Source organism: Acomys russatus, chromosome 18 (genome assembly GCF_903995435.1).
Source record: "Acomys russatus chromosome 18, mAcoRus1.1, whole genome shotgun sequence".
NCBI lineage: Eukaryota > Metazoa > Chordata > Mammalia > Rodentia > Muridae > Acomys > Acomys russatus.
Genome location: NC_067154.1, coordinates 51,316,866 through 51,335,691, shown reverse-complemented (window position 1 = coordinate 51,335,691; position 18,826 = coordinate 51,316,866).

Genomic DNA, 18,826 nt, shown 5'->3' with positions numbered 1-18,826 from the left:
GATACCTACCCCAATCACATGCCATCTGCTCCTAATAATTTCTATGAAGCTACCTCCAATTCATAATGTTAAATATTCGCTAATGTTTTCATCTGGGTCAAATCTCCATCCACATTTGTCACGTGTTTCTCTTCCATCAAACCCATGGCGGCCTTGCCCTTGTTCTCTCTCCTGTCTCCTCAGGATCTCTTACCCCTCCCCCCCTTTTTATTTTTTTCTTTTTTCTTCTTCCCAGAATTATTCTCTCTCTCTAAACCCAGGAACTTTAGCCACACTTATCTCATCTGCCTTACCCAGGTGGAATGGCTTTTTATTAATTAGCATCAAAATACATCAGACTATGCCCAACAGCACTGTGTCACAATTCAATTTAAACACAGAGTATGTTAGGGCAATGTTCCACAATTTGATTGTGTATTTACTCTCTAAATGTTCTTCATTTGATTTTGCTCTCTCTGTGTGTAAGTGTGTGTGCCTGTGTATTCATATGTAATTTTGTGTAAAATAGGCATTTATGAAATAAAATAAATTTGTTTAGAAGTTAATAGAATTTTCTGTAATTCTTTTACAATAGATAAAAAATAGGTAACAATAGTTACAAAAATAAATAATTCTAATGACCAGGTTCTAGTAAAGAGAGAATAATTTAAAGTAAATAATGATTTCTGTGAATATCCATCATACATATATATTGGACAGTGGACAGTTTATCCTTGTTCATTGAAAGCCAATTTCTCCACCCAACTGTCTGGATCAATCTGGACATGACATTGTGATGTTTATTTTAAGCCTCTCCAGTTTCAAGTTGTATAAAGCTCTCATCACTTGTTCTCTGTGTTTTTAATTAAAACACAAAACTACAACAACAAAAAACAAAAACAGAAAAACCTAGCCAATGTTGAGCAGTAACAGAGAATGGCATCCAGATCCAGTGAGGGGAGGAGAAAGAGAAGGAAGGAGAGGATGGAGCCACGAGGAGAGAACCAGGAACCATAAAGAGAAACGAAATGGGGCTCGGAGATAATTTTTTTTTAATTTTTAATTTTTAATTTGTTCACTTTGTATCCCAATTGTTGCCTCATCCCTGGCTGCCTCCTGATCCCACTCGCATTCCCTCATCCCCTCTCCCTCCCTCCTCAGAAAGGGAGTCCTCTTCCCCTAACATTTGACATTTGCCTATCAAGTATTATCTGGACTGCTTGTATCCTCTTCCTCTGTGGCCAGGCAAGGCCACCCAACTAAGGACAAGTAGTTAATACGTGGGGACCAGAATCCATGTCAGAAGTAGTCCCTAATCCCCATATTATGAGACCCACAAGGAGACTGTTCTGCTATCTACTGCATCTGGCCAGAGGGCCTAGGTATACAAAATGTATGGTCCTTGCTTGGTACATCATTCTCTGCAGCATCTCCTCCCCTCTGCAAGGATTTGTTGGTGCCACTGGTCTGCTTATGGAGCTCCTGACCCTCCAGGTTCCTCAATTCCCCAACTCTTCCATAAGACTCGTTGTGTTCACTCTGAAGATTGGCTGTGAGTCTCAGAATCTGTTTTGTTCTCTGCGAGATGGACTCTTTCAGAGAACCTCAATGGTAGGCTCCCTTCCTGTTCCTTCTCATCAACTGTTCCTGGTGTCTATTCTCTTTGTCCTTCTGAATGAGAATTAAGAATTCTCCCTAAGGTCCTCCTTGTTATTTGGTTTCTTTAGGTCTTTGTATTGCAGTGTGATTGTCCTGTATTATTTGGCTAATAACCGCTTATAAGTGAGTACATACCATGCCTGCATTTCTGGGTCTGGGTTACCTCACCCAACATGATCATTTCTAGTTCCATCCATTTGCCTGTAAAGTTCAAGATTTCTTTGATTTTAATAGTATTCCGTTGTGTAAACGTTCCATGGTGGGTTTTTTGTTGTTGTTGTTGTTGTTGTTGTTTTGTTTTGTTTTTTGTTTTTTGGTTTTTTGTTTTTTGTTTTTTTATCCATTCCTCTGTGAGGAACATCTAGGTTGTTTCCAGATTCTGGCTATAATGAATAAAGTTACTATAAACATGGTTGAGAAAATATCCATGTTTTATGGTGAAACATCTTTTGGATATATGCCCAGAAGTGGTAAAGATGTATTTTGAAGTAGAACTGTTCCCAATTTTGTGAGAAAGCACCAGATTGATTTCCAAAGTGCCTGTACAGGTTTGCACTCCCATCAGCAGTAGAAAAAGTGTTCCCTTTTTTCCACATACTTTCCACCATGTGCTGTCACTTGCATTTTTTATTTTAGCTATTCTGGTAGGTGTAAGACGGAACATCAGAATCATTTTGATTTGCATTTCCCTAATGACTAGGGACTTTGAGCATTTCTTTCATTGTCTCTTGGCCATTTGATATTCCCTGTTGAAAATTATCTCTTTAGTTCTGTACTCCATTTTTATTTGGATTATTTTGCTTGATGATGTATAATTTCTTAGGTGTTTTTTAAAATATATTTTGGATATTAGCCCTTGGTTAGATGTAGGGTTGGTTATGATCTTTTCCTAGTCTATACCATTAATGCACATGTCGGTTTCTGTGTCAGTACTATGCCGTTTTTTATTACTGTTGCTTTATAGTACACATTGAGGTCAGGGATGGACATACCTTTGGAAGATCTATTATTGTATAGAATGGTCTTAGCTATTATGGTTTTTTTTTTTTCCAAATGAAGTTGAGAATTGTTATTTCAATGTTTGTACAGAATTGTTTGGAATTTTGATGGGAATTCCATTGAATCAGTAGATTGCTTTTGGAAAGATGGCTATTTTAACTGTTAATGCTACCAATCATTGAGAACAAGAGCTCTTTCTATCTTTTGATATCTTCTTCAGTTTGTTTCTTCAAAGATTTGAGGTTTTTTCATGCAGTTTTTCACTTGCTTGTTAGAGTTACACCAGATAATTCATGATTTTGTGTGTGTGTGTGTGTGTCTATTGTGAAGGAGGGTATTTCTATAATTTCTTTCTCAGCCTGTTTATCTTTTGTATAAAGGAGGGCTGCTGATTTTTTTTTGATTGATTTTGTATCCATCCACTTTGCTGAAGGTTCAGGTGCACCAATCCCTTGGTAGAATTTTTGATGTCATTTATGTACACTATCATATCATCTGCAAATAGTGACACTTTGACGTCTTCCTTTCCTATTTGTGTCATTTGATCTCCTTTAGTAGTCTTATTGCACTATCCAGGACTTCATGTACTATATTGAGGAGATATGGAGAGAGTGCACAGCCTTGTTGTACCCCTGATTTCACTGAAATTGATTTAACTTTCTCTCCATTTAGTGTAATGTTGACTAAATGCTTGCTGCTTATTGCCTTTATTATGTTTAGTATATGCCTTGTACCCCCAATCTCTCCAAGACTTTTAACAGGAATGGGTGTTGGATTTTGTCAAATGATAATAATATTTTTGATGTGTTCTTCGATTCAATTAGTGACTATTCTATTAAGTATTTTTGCATCAGTGTTCATGAGGGTAATTTGAAATTCTCTTTCTTTGTTGGGTCTTTGTGTGGTTTAGGTATCAAAGTGACTGTGGCCTCTTAGAATGAATTTGGTAATATTTTTCTGCTTATAATTTATGGAGTCATTTGAAAAGAATTGATATCACCTCTTCTTTGAAGGTCTGTAGAATTATGCACTGACTTTATCTGGCCTCAGGCCTTTTTTGGTTGGGAGACTTGACTGATTCTATTTCCTTAAGAGATACAAGATATTTAATTTTTTACCTGCTCTAGATTCTATATTTTGTTTTTTGATTTTTTGTTTTGTTTTTTGAGACAGGATTTCTTCATGTAGCTATGGCTGTCCTGGACTCACTTTGTAGACCAGACTGGCTTGGATTTACAGCGATCCACTGCCTCTGCCTTCTGAGATTAAAGGCATATGTGTCATCACCACTGTCTAGCCTGGATTCAATTTTGTAAGTGGTATGTATAAAGAAAATTGTTCATTTCACTTAGGTTTTCAAATTTTGTGGCTTATAGGCTTTTGAAGTAAGACCTAATGATTTTTTTGATTTCCTCAGATTCTGTCATCTTTTCTTCGTTTTCCTTTCTGAATTTGCTGATTTGAGTACTCTCCCTCTGCCTTGTACTTAGTTTTGCTAAGTGTTTTTTATGTTGTTGATTTTCCCAAAGAACCAACTCTTGATTTTGTTGGTTCTTTGAACTGTTCTCTTTCGTTCTCATTTATTGATTTCAGCCACGAATTTTGATGATTTCCAATCATCTACTCCTCTTGGGTGTGTCTGCTTCTTTTTGTTCCAGAGCTTTCAAGTGTGCAGCTAAGTTGCCTGTATAGAATCCGTCCGTTTTATTCATGAAGGATCTTAGTGCTATGAACTTTCCTCTTAGTACTGTTTTCACTATGTCCCATAAGTCCTGGTAAGTTGTGCCTTCATTCTCATTGAATTCTAATAAAGTCTTTAGTTTCTTTTTTTATTTTGTCCCTGACCCAGAGTCCAATGAGTAGGAAATTTTTTCAGTTTCCATGAGTTTTATTTATGTTGTTTTTGAGTTCCAGTTTTAATCCGTGCTGGTCTGCTAAGATGCATGGGGTTATTTTGATGTTCTTGTATCTGTTGAGGTTTGCTTTCTGGCCAAGAATATGGTAAACTTTTGAGAAGGTTCCATGAGATGTTGAGAAGAAGGTTTATTCTTTTGTGTTTGGGTGAAATGTTCTATAGATCTATGTTAGGTCCATTTGATTCATGGTGTCTCTTAGTTTCATTATTTCTCTATTAATTGGTTAGAATGGGTGTGGATGTCCCCCACTATCAGTATGTGGGTTTCTATGTGTTATCTATGCTTTAGTAATGTTTCTTTTATGAATGTGGGTCCTCCTGTATTTGTTATATTTATGTTAAGGAATGAGATGTCCTCTTGGTGTATTTTTTCCTTTGATGAGTATGAAGTTTCCTTCACCAAATCTTTTGATTAATTTTGGTTGAAATTTTATTTTATTAGATACTAGAATGACTACTCCATCTTGCTTCTTGGGTCTGTTTGCTTGGCTTACATTTTTCCAGCCATTTACTCTGAAGTGATATCTATCTTTATTGCTAAAGTGTGTTTCATGTATGGGGCCGAATGATGGGTTCTGTTTTCACATCTACTCTGTTAGCCTGTGTCTTTTTATTGGGGAGTAGAGGCTATTGATGCTGAGAAATATTCATGTCCACGGGTTGTTTCTGGTTTTGGTTTTGTTTTGTTTTGTTTTGATATTGGCAGTGGTGCAGAAAGTGTTTTTGTTTTCTATCTTTTGGTTTTGCAGATTTGGAGATATTTACTTCCTGTGTTTTCCTGAGTGTAGTTAGCCTCCTTCGGTTGGAGTTTCCCTCTAGCATCTTCTATAGCCCTGGATTTGTGACTAAGTACTGACTAAAGTTGGCTTTATTCTGGAATATCTTGTTTTTTCCATCTATGGTGATTGGAAGTTTTATGGGGTAGAGTAGTCTGGGTTGTTATCTATTGTCTCTTCATGTCGATATGGTGTCCATGCAGGCCCTCCTATCTTTCATAGTCTCTGTTGATAAGTAAAAGTAAATGTTAAAACTAAAAAGTTCCTGACACAAAACATTCAAGAAATCTGGGACACTATAAAAAGACCAAACCAAACAATAATAGGACTAGAAGAAAAATATGACTTCCAGCTATAAGCCTAACAAAATATTTTCAAGAAATACAGAAGAAAACTTCCCCAATCTAAATAAGTAAATGGTCACAAACATAGAAGAAGCCTATACAACTCCAAATAGATTAGACCAGAAATGAAAATCCTCCCACCATATTATAATTACAACATTAAATGTACAGAACAAAGGAAAATCATGTAACAGAGTAAGTCCAAGTTACATATAAAGGCAAACATATCAGAATTACACCTGATATCTCAACACAGACTATAAAAGACAGGAGGACCTAGATGGATGTAATGCAGACACTAAGAGACCATAGCCACAACCAAATTCCAAACGATAAACAGGGCTCCAGCACTGCAACCTGAAATGGTGCAACTGGTTCCAAACTTAGAATTTTCTTGTCTCTTTGCTTGATTTACTTGAAAATTTGTTTTTCCCTATAATGGAAATAGAGAGACTATTTCTACTGTGTGACATTGCTAAAACATGAGAATTCTTAAGGTTTGACTAGATTTGAGGACAAGGTAATTATAGCACAGGCCTTTAATCCCAACACAGAAAACCCAGAGACCTGCAGATCTCTGAGTTCTAGGTGAGCCTATTTACACAATGGAGACAAAGCAGGAACCTCCTGCTGAGAGAGCCACTTTTCGAAGCCTTGCAACTACCAAAAAAACCTAACCAAAACCAAAACCACAAATAAAGTAATGCAAAACAAAAAACAAAAAACAAAACAAAACAAAAAACACAATTGGTCAGTTTAAATTTTCCTACTGCTAAAGATTAGGCCGGGGGAGATTCCTGCAAGTTACATGCTCTTCCTTTAGGAAAAAAAACCTGTTGTAAGCTTTTGAATGTTGATTAATGTGTTATGTAGAAGACTGAACCACAGATTCCATATGCATAAAGGAATAGGGCACAGATAGCCACAGCAAATTTAAAAACCCAGGTACAAAATACCGGGATTACTTAAACATTAAAAATAAAGGAATTTATGTAAAGTTTGGCTATGAAGATGTAACCACCCATTCTATGTGGAAAAGGGCAGGACAAAAATAACAGAAAACCAGTCCCAAACCACAAAACAGGTACAAAATGTCTAGGGTATGTTTGAGCACTAAACTTAAAAGGAGTTTATATAAAGTTTATTTGAAATTTAATGCTTTTTCTATTGCTCAAGGCAACCAGCCTGTCTCTAAAGTGGGAAACCTTCTCTTGTGAGACAATTTGGTTGCCCTATACGTCCAGTACCACAGAGCACCAAGAAGAACATTTAGATCCATACAATCTTGTTTTCATTTCAATTAGATAGTGACTGTATGTTCTTTAGTGGTAATATCATACTTCCTCTTTGAGAAAGGTCAAAATAAAACAGATCTTTATTCAAATGTTCTTTCTTCTGCCCTCACAAAGAGCAGACAACCATCTGTAATTTATCTGTGGACCCTGCACACTTCATACATTTATAATTTAAGGACTGTACAATGCTTGTGAGAAATTAGATACTTACAGAACAAAAGAATCTGACACTGGTGATGCTGGATCAGACCTGACAGGATTCCTTTTTGAAGATGCTGAGGTGCTGACAAATCTCTTCCAGTATCCTACATTTCCAGCCTCAACTGATGCTCCTCATCAGCTCCTGCTCCTAAGAGAATTTTGAAGAAAGGTGCTAATCTCAATTAGTCCACAAATTCAGACTGTCCCAAACAGGATTCTATTTCAGACTAGAATTTCACAAAATATAGACACTGAACTACAAATGCTATTGCTAGCTTTACTTGACCACTTTTCCCAATTTTATTTGAGCCCCCATAATTGTATTATTTGTCCCAAATCAGCCAGAGGAAACCTTAAGAGAATAATATGCCATTTCACTTAAGGGGAGTGGGTAGGTTTTTGCTTGGTTTCTTGGGTTATGTATTTTTATGTCATTGGGAGTTGGTTATAAGTTATTATTAGTCTTATTCAGAGAGAAAATGAGGTTAGACTCAGGAATTTCTCTCTTTTCTTTTTCTTTATCTTTCTTTATTTCTTAGGTATATGGCTAGAGGTTGGGTTGCAAAGAAAGAAGGGTGAATATAGAAAATATATAGAGATGATAGGACAAAAAGTAGATTATTTAATCTACTCCTCGATTTAAGGCCTTAACTGTTACTGACAAATAAGGCTATTTTTAATTTAATGGTATAGAATATTATATATTAATCCAAAAATAAGTTTAATTTTGGTACATTGGTATAGAATTCAAATTTAAAGTTATTCAGACACACATATACATATATATACATATATACATACACATATTGCATATACATTCAGACACATGTATATATATATATTATTTCTACTCTAGCATGAGGTATGTTACCCATACAACTGATTTATAAGATCGGGTTTACCTTCAATACTTTTGAAAGTGCTATGGCAGGTTGTTAGGATAATTATGTAATGCAAGTTAGTTACTGATCAACTCATGGCCATGTCATATACTAGCCTAATTTAACACAGGAACACACATCCAAGGTTTAACAGATAGGTATGATTCTATAGAAAGATAAGGTAAAAATAGTTAGATACAGTCTTCAAAACCTCAGGGACCTACAGAATATGGCTTTTGAAAACATCATTATTTTAAGGATTCTTTGACAATGAGACGTATCAACTCCTGTCATCATCCTCCTACCTCATGGAAAATGGTAAGCATTAAAGGACCTCCTTATGGAGAATACTTCAAATGTGGCAAACCAGCCACAGAGAAAACTACCCTTGTTCATGCCACACACAGAATTCTGCCTGGGAGAACAAGCTTGGATGCAGGTCGAGTCAGCAGCCCAACTGCAGAGACATGGTAAGCAAATCCTCAATAGTTCCTGATTCACAAGTATGTCTGGGAGATAATTTGGGCCAGAAGACTGTAGATGATGCTCCAACATTACAGAGTTTCAGGATTACAGAACAGTCATAAAACTGTCTTTGTCATTTTTTCCTTTTGGAAGTTGCTTACCTACACTTGCTGTTTTTTCAGGAAATTAATCTTTTTTCTTCTCTGATGGGGTTGTGAAGACCAGATAGTTCAGTTTTACAATTAAGCTTAGTTGTTTAGGAGTTAAGAAGATACTTTTATGTCTAGATTAAAAAAATTTAGGTTGATAGAGATGAGATATAATAAACATAGATTTAAGTACAAAATGTTGGACTCTCATAGATAGGATAGATAATACTTTCTTCTATGTTAGCCAAATATATATTGGCTGGCCATTGTAAATGTAGATCTTGCCTGATAGTTTTTATAAATGCTCCATATTTATTATTGTGTATTAGTTTATTATTGAAAGAAAAGGAGCCTTTTATTGGACTTAGAAGCAGAGATGTTGGCATAATGTTCTTGTGCACTGTGAACAGTTTACCCTTGTTCCTTCAAATGCTGCTCCTCCACCCCACTCTCTGGATCAATCCTGACATTGCATTGTGATGTGTAATCTAAGCAACCCCAGTTTATATAAACATGTCACCATTTATTCTCTGTGTTTTCAATGAAAATAAACTAGCCAATGCTGAGCAATAATAGAGAATAGGGGAGAGTCATCCTGATCCAATGAGGGAAGGAGAAAGAGAAAGAACAAGATGATGGAGCCAGGAAGAGAAGACCAGGAATCATAAGAAGAAATGAACTGAGCCTACTAGATGATTTAAAAGCAAATATGAGGAGGTCCTCTTCTGTCACAGACATAGGGGAGAGAAATAGTGTGAAAGAGGGAAGGAGGGAGGAACAGGAGGATACCAGCAAGGGGATAACAATTGACATGTAATCTGAATAAAGTAATAAAAATGAAAAAAACAACAAATAAAGTATATAAATTTTGAGAATAAAAGAAATAAAAGCAAGTATAATATGGGAAATTAGAATGGGAGGAAACTATCCTAGCATGGAGGTTTAGGATAGAATACTTATTGTGCAGCACTAGGCTGTAGGCTAATTAAATAGACCCTAGTCTCCATGTGGAAATTTGGGTATAAAGATGGTTAAGGAGTAACTGCTGATTTAACTAAAATAATAATTCAACATTAAACATTAATATTCTTTGAACAATATATACATACATGCAGATAGATATATGATTGATAGAGGAACAGTCTATCATTTAGAAATATAGTTAAAGTTTTTGTTTTCTCAATAAAATGTTTAGTAATTTTCATGTAACATTGTTTAAATGGTTATTCAAAGTTCATAACATTGAAATTACTAGCAATATAATAATTTTTAAAATAACACAGAGACCTTGAAAGCAGAGAATGATGAAGATAATACTGGAAATCAAGTGGTAATGTTTTACTGTAGCTTACCATAACAAGGTTACACCCTGCTCAGCATGAGAGACAAGTGGAAAAGATCCATGCATCATGGGAATTAGATTTTTAATGTCTAAGATTATTGGAATGACAGCAGAATTGCTGATTCATAAATGTAAAAGGAAATTGAAACTCCATTTATAGTGAGTCTACATTTAATAGTTTTAATATATTAAACCCAGAGATTGCCTTAGATGGAACAATAAAGCATATTGAAGCCATAAATACTAGAGTAATAGCAAACACCACTGCTGAGAAAATACTGAACATTGCTATTCTAAGTAACAGGGGAAATTTACCAGAACATATCTTCAGATCTGTTTCTTAAAATATAAATAATAAAAATTAGTTAACTTGTAATCTGATAAAGGATGAATATACTTAACTTCTTAAATAAAAAGTGATAAAAGGACCACATATGGATATACACAAATGTTGAAAGATTTAACATGTTAGATATTTTTCAACATAAGTACAACACAGAAAATGATTCAACAAATATATCAGTTTGAGGTAAATAATTTCTAATGATGAACTAATAGTGCACAAATGTGGGTGACTTTGTAGAAAAGTGAGATTTGATGTATGTGCTTACACATTGAGTGGGACTGATAATTGTGAGCAGTGATAAACAAGGATGTTTAAAATGGAAATAAATTTTTTACAGGAAACCTTAAAGGACAAGATTTAATTGAAAAGTTTTGATGACTCAGTTTTTTAGAGCAGCTGGGCACTGGGACTTTGACAATGCTCCCCTGAGTATATGGGCAACACAAGTTGGACTTGTGGAGGGTCTCTGCTGTTGTTGCTACTTTTCTGCCTGTTTCTTCTTCTCCTTCTTCTTCTTCTTCTTCTTCTTCTTCTTCTTCTTCTTCTTCTTCTTCTTCTTCTTCTTCTTCTTCTTCTTTCTTCTGTCTTCTTTTCTTTCTTTCTTCTTTCTTCTTCTTCTTCTTCTTCTTCTTCTTCTTCTTCTTCTTCTTCTTCTTCTTCTGTTGTGTAGAATCAATGGGGTGGGTGAGCACACCTGGAAGGACTGAGAAGTGAATGTCATGGTCCATTATGTGATGTTCCAAAATAAGGAATAACAGTATGTTGGAAAAGAGTTGAGAAGAGAAGGACATGATATATTTATCAAAGCTGATTTTAAATATTTGCAGGATTACATTTCACATCTCATGCAAGAAATACTGTGTACATTCAACAACAACATTTCTCAGAACTTTTTCAATAAGAATTTAATATCAATAAGTTTAATAATTTTATTTTATATTTTTATAATTGTATTTTATAACACTGGAGTATTCAGCTATGGAATCTTGTCAGAGTATGCTTTAAATTTTTGATGTAAATAATGAGGTATTTAATAGAATTGTGGCAGAGTGTAGAAAGTAAAGAACTGTTTAAAACCATCAAGGGGAAGATGGCAAATGGCAACTGGCCACAATAAATGAAAAATGAAGAAAATGCAAAGATAACTGTGATTTCAAATTTTATCCCTCAAGATAGACTTGAGAGATATATTCCCAAATCTATTTTTCTCTGGAATTTGTACCTGGTTTGTCAGGGTTCCAGGAAGCTATTTTTATTTTAGGTGCATTCCATTCATTTTTCTCTTAGTTAGCGTTCAGTTGCTATGAGGAGACACCATAAACAAGGCAATTCTTCTCAAAGCAAGTGTTTGACTGGCAGGTTGTGTAGAGTTTCAGAGGGCTGATAGAAGATCATCATGGAAGAAAGCAGACAGGTATGGTGAAGTAGCAGAGAAGGGAGGTAGCCCGGGGAGCCTACTACCAGCCACCAGTGACAATCCCCCTCCCACAAGGCCATACCTTTTCTCCAACAGTTTCGCCTACTGGTGGCCACGTATTTTTAAATTTTAATTTAATTAATTTATTTTTAAATTTTCAAATTTTAATTAATTTATTCTGATTACAACTCAATTGGTATCCCAACGCTTGTATTTTTTCTTTCCTCCCTCCCTCCTGCTTTCACCTTATTCCCCTCCCCTAGGTCTATGACTGAGGGGGACCTCCTCCCTCACTATATGGCCACAGGCTATCAAGTCTCATCTTGGTAGCCTGCTTATTCTTTCTCTGAGTGCCACCAGGCCTTCAGACCAAGAGGAGGTGGTCAAATATGGGGCACCAAGCATTCAAATACATGTTCCTGCTGAGCCATTGTCATTCATACCACCACGTCTTATAAATTATGATACTCAGTGTTCCTTTTATCAAATTAAAGCAGCTCAGTAATTTGATTAAGATAACTGTAACTTGAGTAGAGATACCAAAAGCAGTATGTGTTTAACTGGGTTTTTTTTTTTTTCATTAATTTTTTTTGCATATTGTAATTCACTTATGATACTTCCATCAAACTTTGTGCCAAAGTTTAATAAATGGAACTTTTGACTAGTGCAACGCATATATGCACATTATACACAAAATAAGTGTGTTCCTACATGAAATTATAAAAAAGTATGCTTTGTTGGAAAACTACTTCCAAATTAACAACCTATAAAATACATTGTACTTTAATAACAAAATTAAAATATTTTATCAAGGGAGAACCTATTACCCTGGATGAATTGTGCTCCTACTCACTCAGGAATCATTCCATCTCAATTCTGTGCTAAATATGGAATTAACCATATTTCCTCTACACTTTTAAGATATAACACTTATTTATATCGGCAATCATTATTTAATCTTGAGTGTTCGATATCTCTAACTTTCTATAATGTACAAAATTTCTATTAAATTGGTATTTATGATGCTATTAATTTGTATGATACAGATAATTGCAACAGGTTAATTCAGTTTGATATGCTTTTATAGGGATTCTCAGAAAATTGAAAATTGAACTTTTCTGTCAGATGAATCAAGCATCAGGTCACTTGGAGTCCACAACCAGACCATCAGTATTTCATCAGATACCATGTCTCTGTAACAATTGCATTATGCTGACCGGAGTTTCCTCCTTTATTCAAGTATCTATACCCACACGTTTTTCTTAATATTTTTATATTAATTAAAATATAGTTATATTATTTCTCATTTTCTTCACTGCAACCTCTGCAGACTCCTGCTCTTTAGTTCATTCCATGTCTTCCTTCTGTAGCCTCTTTCTTTTCAAATATCACTGTTACACTCACACATACATGCACACACACACAAACACACGCCCACACACATGCATATGCACACACACATGCGCACGCATACACAAACACACATCGATACACACATGCTGTGCATGAATGTATAAATACATTGTGTGGGTGCAGGTTAGTGTTGCTTGTATGTAGATGATGTCAATTGTGGCAACTTGGTAAGGAGATCATCTACGGAAAAAAATCAATTATAGCTCATAGCAGGCACTAGTTACCTGAGGTTATTTCTCTAGTGGTGGGGATCCCTTGAGCTTTTCCTTTTCCCCAGGAGTATTCTATTAGTGTTATTCAGTTCCTGTTATGCCCACCATATTTTCGAATTATGTATGAAGCTTTCCCATCATTTCTAGAGGCGCAATCTTACAGCCAATTCCCTGGTCCTATGGCTCTTACCATCTTTCTTCCATTTACTCTTTTTGTTTCCCTTTTGCACTTTATGACTTTTAAGAAGATTTTAAATTTACTTTCCTCCCTACAACACTCTCTATGCTTCTTTTCAGATTTTTAGTGATAGCTTCATTTTCATATATATATATATATATATGTGTGTGTGTATATATGTATATATACACATAGATAATGAGTCTGATTTTGTTGTAAGTATGTATATAATTTCATGGTTAATTACTTTGTATTAGGAAAATAATCAGAGGCCTCTTCTGTGGGAGAAGCTAGGCTTCTCTCTCCCTCTCATCAATCATTAGTTACCTTAATTTTTTTTATCTATAGTTGAAACCCTATGATATCAACCCCTTTCCATGTTAGTAGATCCACTTATATATTTTGAGTCTTGTTTTTGCAGCTAGTTCTATTAAGGAAAAAAAAAAAAACTCAATCAGTCTTCATCAGGTTGGTGTAGTTCCTATGGCTCCCGAATGTACTAAATGACCTGCCAATGGAGGGAAGCAATGAATAATTCTTCCGAGTAGTGACACCTATTTACCACAGCATGGCCAGCATGACAAGATAGCCATAAAGGTAATAGTAATCGCATGCTGCTGCTAACCAACAGCTATCTAGGGAATCTAAGTCCCACTGAAAGGAGAAAACGCATTCTCGTACTAGAATCCATCCCAACTACTGGCAGCTAGTGAATTCAAGGATCATAGTCAAGAATCTACAACCACCACTTTCCTAGAACAGTATAATTCCTAACTACACTCTAAATTTTACTTTTAAACCCACAGAGAAGTACAGCTATCACTCCTCATGAAAGAAACACTTCTCTACAGCAAATAAAGACTATTAAAGAAAACCAAGGTAGTGTACAAATAGATAAAATACTGTGAAAATCCCAGTTCCATTGGATATATCTATATACAGTTCTTGAGTATAAGGTTGAGAGAACATCAGCTAAAATACTATAGACATTTCTATACAGAGGTTTAAAATTATTCTTACATGTCCATTTTAATGTACCCCGATTTGCTTTTTATTTAAATATGATTTGCATTGTCCGGATTCAATGAAAAATTATTCCCCAAAGTGGATAATATCCTTAGGTATGTTTCAAGAAAAAATAAGACATATTTTTGTTATTAATGTCCAGCTTATTTAAAAGTGATTTTTCTACATTCATTTATTTGTCTGCAATTTTATGATGTCATTGTTTCAAGCAGCTAAGTAACACTCCACTGTATAAATGTACCACATGTTCTTTATCCATTCTTTGGTTGAGAGACACCTAGTTTGTTTCTACTTTCAGGCTGTGATGAATAAAGTTGCTGTGGATATGGTTGAGCAGAAATACAAACATGTTATATACTCATTTATAAGTGGATATTGATTGTAAAATAAAAAATATCCATGCTACAAATTCACAGACCAAAAGAGACTAAATAATATGGGGGGTTCAAGGGGAGATGAATGGATCTCCCTGGGAAAGGAAAATAGAATTAATATGGCTGGTGGACTGAGGTTGGGTTAGTATGGAAAAAGAAGGGCTCAAGTGGGGATACTTTGGAGGCAGAGAGTACTGGGTGCAGCAACTAGAACTGAGGGCAATTCAGGGGTGAGGTAGAAACATAGTACAATGGACACTCCCAGGAATCTGTTAGGGTAACAATAGCTAAGCCTCCTAGTTATGGTTGTTACATAGCCTCACCTGGCTTTTCCTATAACCAGGCAAGATGTCAATGGAGAGCTTGGGATACCAAGCCAGGCACAAAATGTTTGACCTACAATTTGTCTGGCTGGTAGGTTATGCTGAGGTGAATGTGTCACAGAAATCATGGGACATGCCAAATAATGACTGATCTAGCTTGGTATCCATGCCGCAAGATGAAGCTGACCATTCACACTTCGTGGAAGACCAAAAACTAGTAAATGACCAATGAAAACTGCAAAAAATGGCAATGAAATTTTTCTTGATAATATTCTGCTCTACTTATTGATAGGCACCTAGCCTATTGTCTTCAGAGAGGCTTCAGATGTACAGATGTAGATCCACAGCTAAACAGAAGAATTTGAAGAATTCTGATGAAGAGGGGAGGAAGAATTATAGAAGCCAGAGGGGTGAAGGACACCACAAGAAATCCCACAGAATCAACAAACCTGGGCTCATAGAGGCTGAACTGCCAACTAGAGAGCCTGCATGGGACTGACTTAAGCCCTATGTATGTATGTATGTTATAGTTGTGTACTTTCATGACTTTATGGAACTACTAATGGAGGGAGCAAGTGCTGTTTCTGACTCTTTTGCCCAGTTTTGGGATCCTTGTCCTAAGGTACTGGGTTTCCTGGTTCAGCCTTGATATAAGGGGATGTGCCTAGTCTTATTGCAACTTGATATATCAGGTTTGGTTGGTATCCCTGCAATGCCTTCCCTTTTCTGAATAGAAATGAAGGATAAAGAGATAAGGAGTGAGGAAGTGAAGAAGACGGAGGAAGTGGGAAGCAGGGAGAGGGACGGGAAACTGTGGTCCAGATGTTATATATGAGAGAAAGAATTAGTACAAAATAAGAGACTTTACAATTTGGAAGATTTTGTCTTTTCAAGTACTTTTTATATTGAATTCACAGAGAACATGAATACAGCAATATTTGTTAGATTTACTAAAAAATATTTTATCTAGTTTACACAAGAACAACGAGTAATTCAACTGCCATAATATTTACAAGTAATTATTTGTTTATGTTATATAATCTTATTAATATAGTGCTATTATTCCTATTCTTCTAGTAAATGTTATAATAGATCAATTGAACGTATAACAATCATGAAAGTAAAGGAAGACCGTTCAAATTGGCAAAGAAATGTGCAGTGTGTGTGTGTGTGTGTGTGTGTGTATTTTAGTTTCCAGGAGCATGAAACTGGAGAGGAATTTATGGAAATAGAAAATTAAAGTACCAAATTTGCTTGGAAATACTATGATTCAACCTAATATCATGACATATAAAAACTGCATATAATAAAAGCAAAAAAAATTTTAAGCTGAAAAATTACACTTAAAATTTGCACAAGGTGTATCTTTTTAAAGTTATGATTGATTCTGCTAATGAGAGTTTACAAGTGCAGCTTCAGACGTTACTGCGAGACATAGGTGACAGAAAAGTCCTGATCCTCTGACTCTTCCGATCTTCCTTCTACAGCAGCATTCCCTAATGTGGGAGTGAATTTGTAGATGTACATGTTGGAGCTGGGCCATACACCTCTGCATATTGATTGATTGTGCTCTTCTGCAGTGATTGCCATCTGCTGCAACGGGAGGTTTCCTTGATTAGGAGTTAAAGGTACACTTATCTGCGAGTACCAGGACCAAAGCTTGTAGACCGTGGCTAAGAATTAAACTGGTTTACTAAAACTAGTGGTTATAGATTCTCCTGCAATAGCTATTGTTTTACTAGCAGCAGCATGACTGCCCAAATGTGCAGTAAGCAAGGAGGACCCCAATGACGTGGGGTGAATGAAGCCCACGAAGACTCAATCCTTTACAGAGAACTATAGGATACTGAGTGAAGATCGAACCCAGAAAGGTGGCACTTCCCAGGTAAGAGCATACCAATTGGTTGCCCAGGGGCAGTGGTCAGCATTGAAAACATATATACTAGTAACTTTATATGCACTCTACAGGTTATATTTGAGAATGTATATGAATGTGTGTATATAAATAAATATATGTGTGTGTGTGCAATAAAAATAGTTAAGAAAAGAAGCAATGAATTTGAAGGAGAGTTGACAAAGGTACGTGGGAAGGCTTAGAGAAAGAAAAAAAATGAACAAATATAACTAAAAGACAGTCTCAAAAAATAAACAAATTACACAACTTCTATTTCTTCACAGATTTTTTTTTTCTGGAAAAAATAACTAAGCCCATCTTAGTATTTAAGATATGAAATCGCTTATCTTTATAAGATAAAATATACTCAAGTGCTCTTTTTATAGTCAAATATTACTTTTATAATAATTTAACTAATAAGCAATATTTTAAAAAATTAAGAAACTAATTTAATGTAAAGTAAAATGTCTTATTTTTTGATAGACCACAGTATCCAACCTAAAGCAATGTACCTTACTAAGTCATTTTCCTAATTTCCCATAGAAAACTATAATATAGAGTTGCTCTCTTCCTTAAAAAATTCATTTTTACCAAGGTGTGTTTTCTCATGCATTCAACCAAGAGGATGAGACTGCCTGTATGTCTTAGGAAGAATCTACTAGAGAAAATAAAACATAACAGACACACACACACACAAAACAAAACAAAACAAAACAAAACAAAACAAAAAAACAACTCACTCCAAGAAAAGTAATCATAATGGTAAAAATTTCCCCTTGATGCACACTTGATGATACTTAGTATCACTATGGGTGCAAACCTCCGAGCATATCTGAGACCGGTTTTCTAGAGGAGAAAAGACTCATCATACAGCAATCGCTAAGATTCAACACTCAGTAAGGGAGTGAGCTGAGTGGGAGCTCTGAGCTTCCTGACTGTGGACACAATGTTGCCAGCTGCATCACTTTTCTCCTTATTGGTATTTCCTTCCTCTTAAAGACTGCCTTCTGAAACTGTGTGCCAATGGAAACCTTTCTTTCCTTAAATTGCTTTATCCTAACCAAGATGTAAATATATATATATATATATATATATATATATATATATATATATATATATATATACCTCTGATTTTTTAATTAAAAATTTATTCTCTAATGTATTGCATCCCTACTTCACTCTCCCTCCCTTCTCTCCTCCCAGTACCCCTGCCCCTGTCCATAATCAAGTAACCTGGGCATATGCAGGCTCACAGAGACTAAACCAACTTTCAGGGATGCTGAATGAGGCTGACCTAGGCCCTCTGCATGTTTGTTACAATTATGTAGCTTGTTCTTGAGAGACTCCTAAGATTGGGAGTAGAGGCTGTTTTTTATAATATTGTCTGCTTTTAGGACCCCTTTCATATTACTGGATTGCTTTCTTCAGCCTTATTATGAGAGAAAGTGCTAAGTACTATTCCAGCTTGAAATCACCGATTTTATTTGATCTTTCTGGTATCCGTATTTTTCTTAACTTTTAATATTTTTATTTATTAAAATTAATCATATTACATCCCGATTGTTACCCTTCTATCTTCCATTACGACCCTCCCTCCTCTTCCAGCCTATACTGCCCTTATTCTTCTGACAGGAGGGG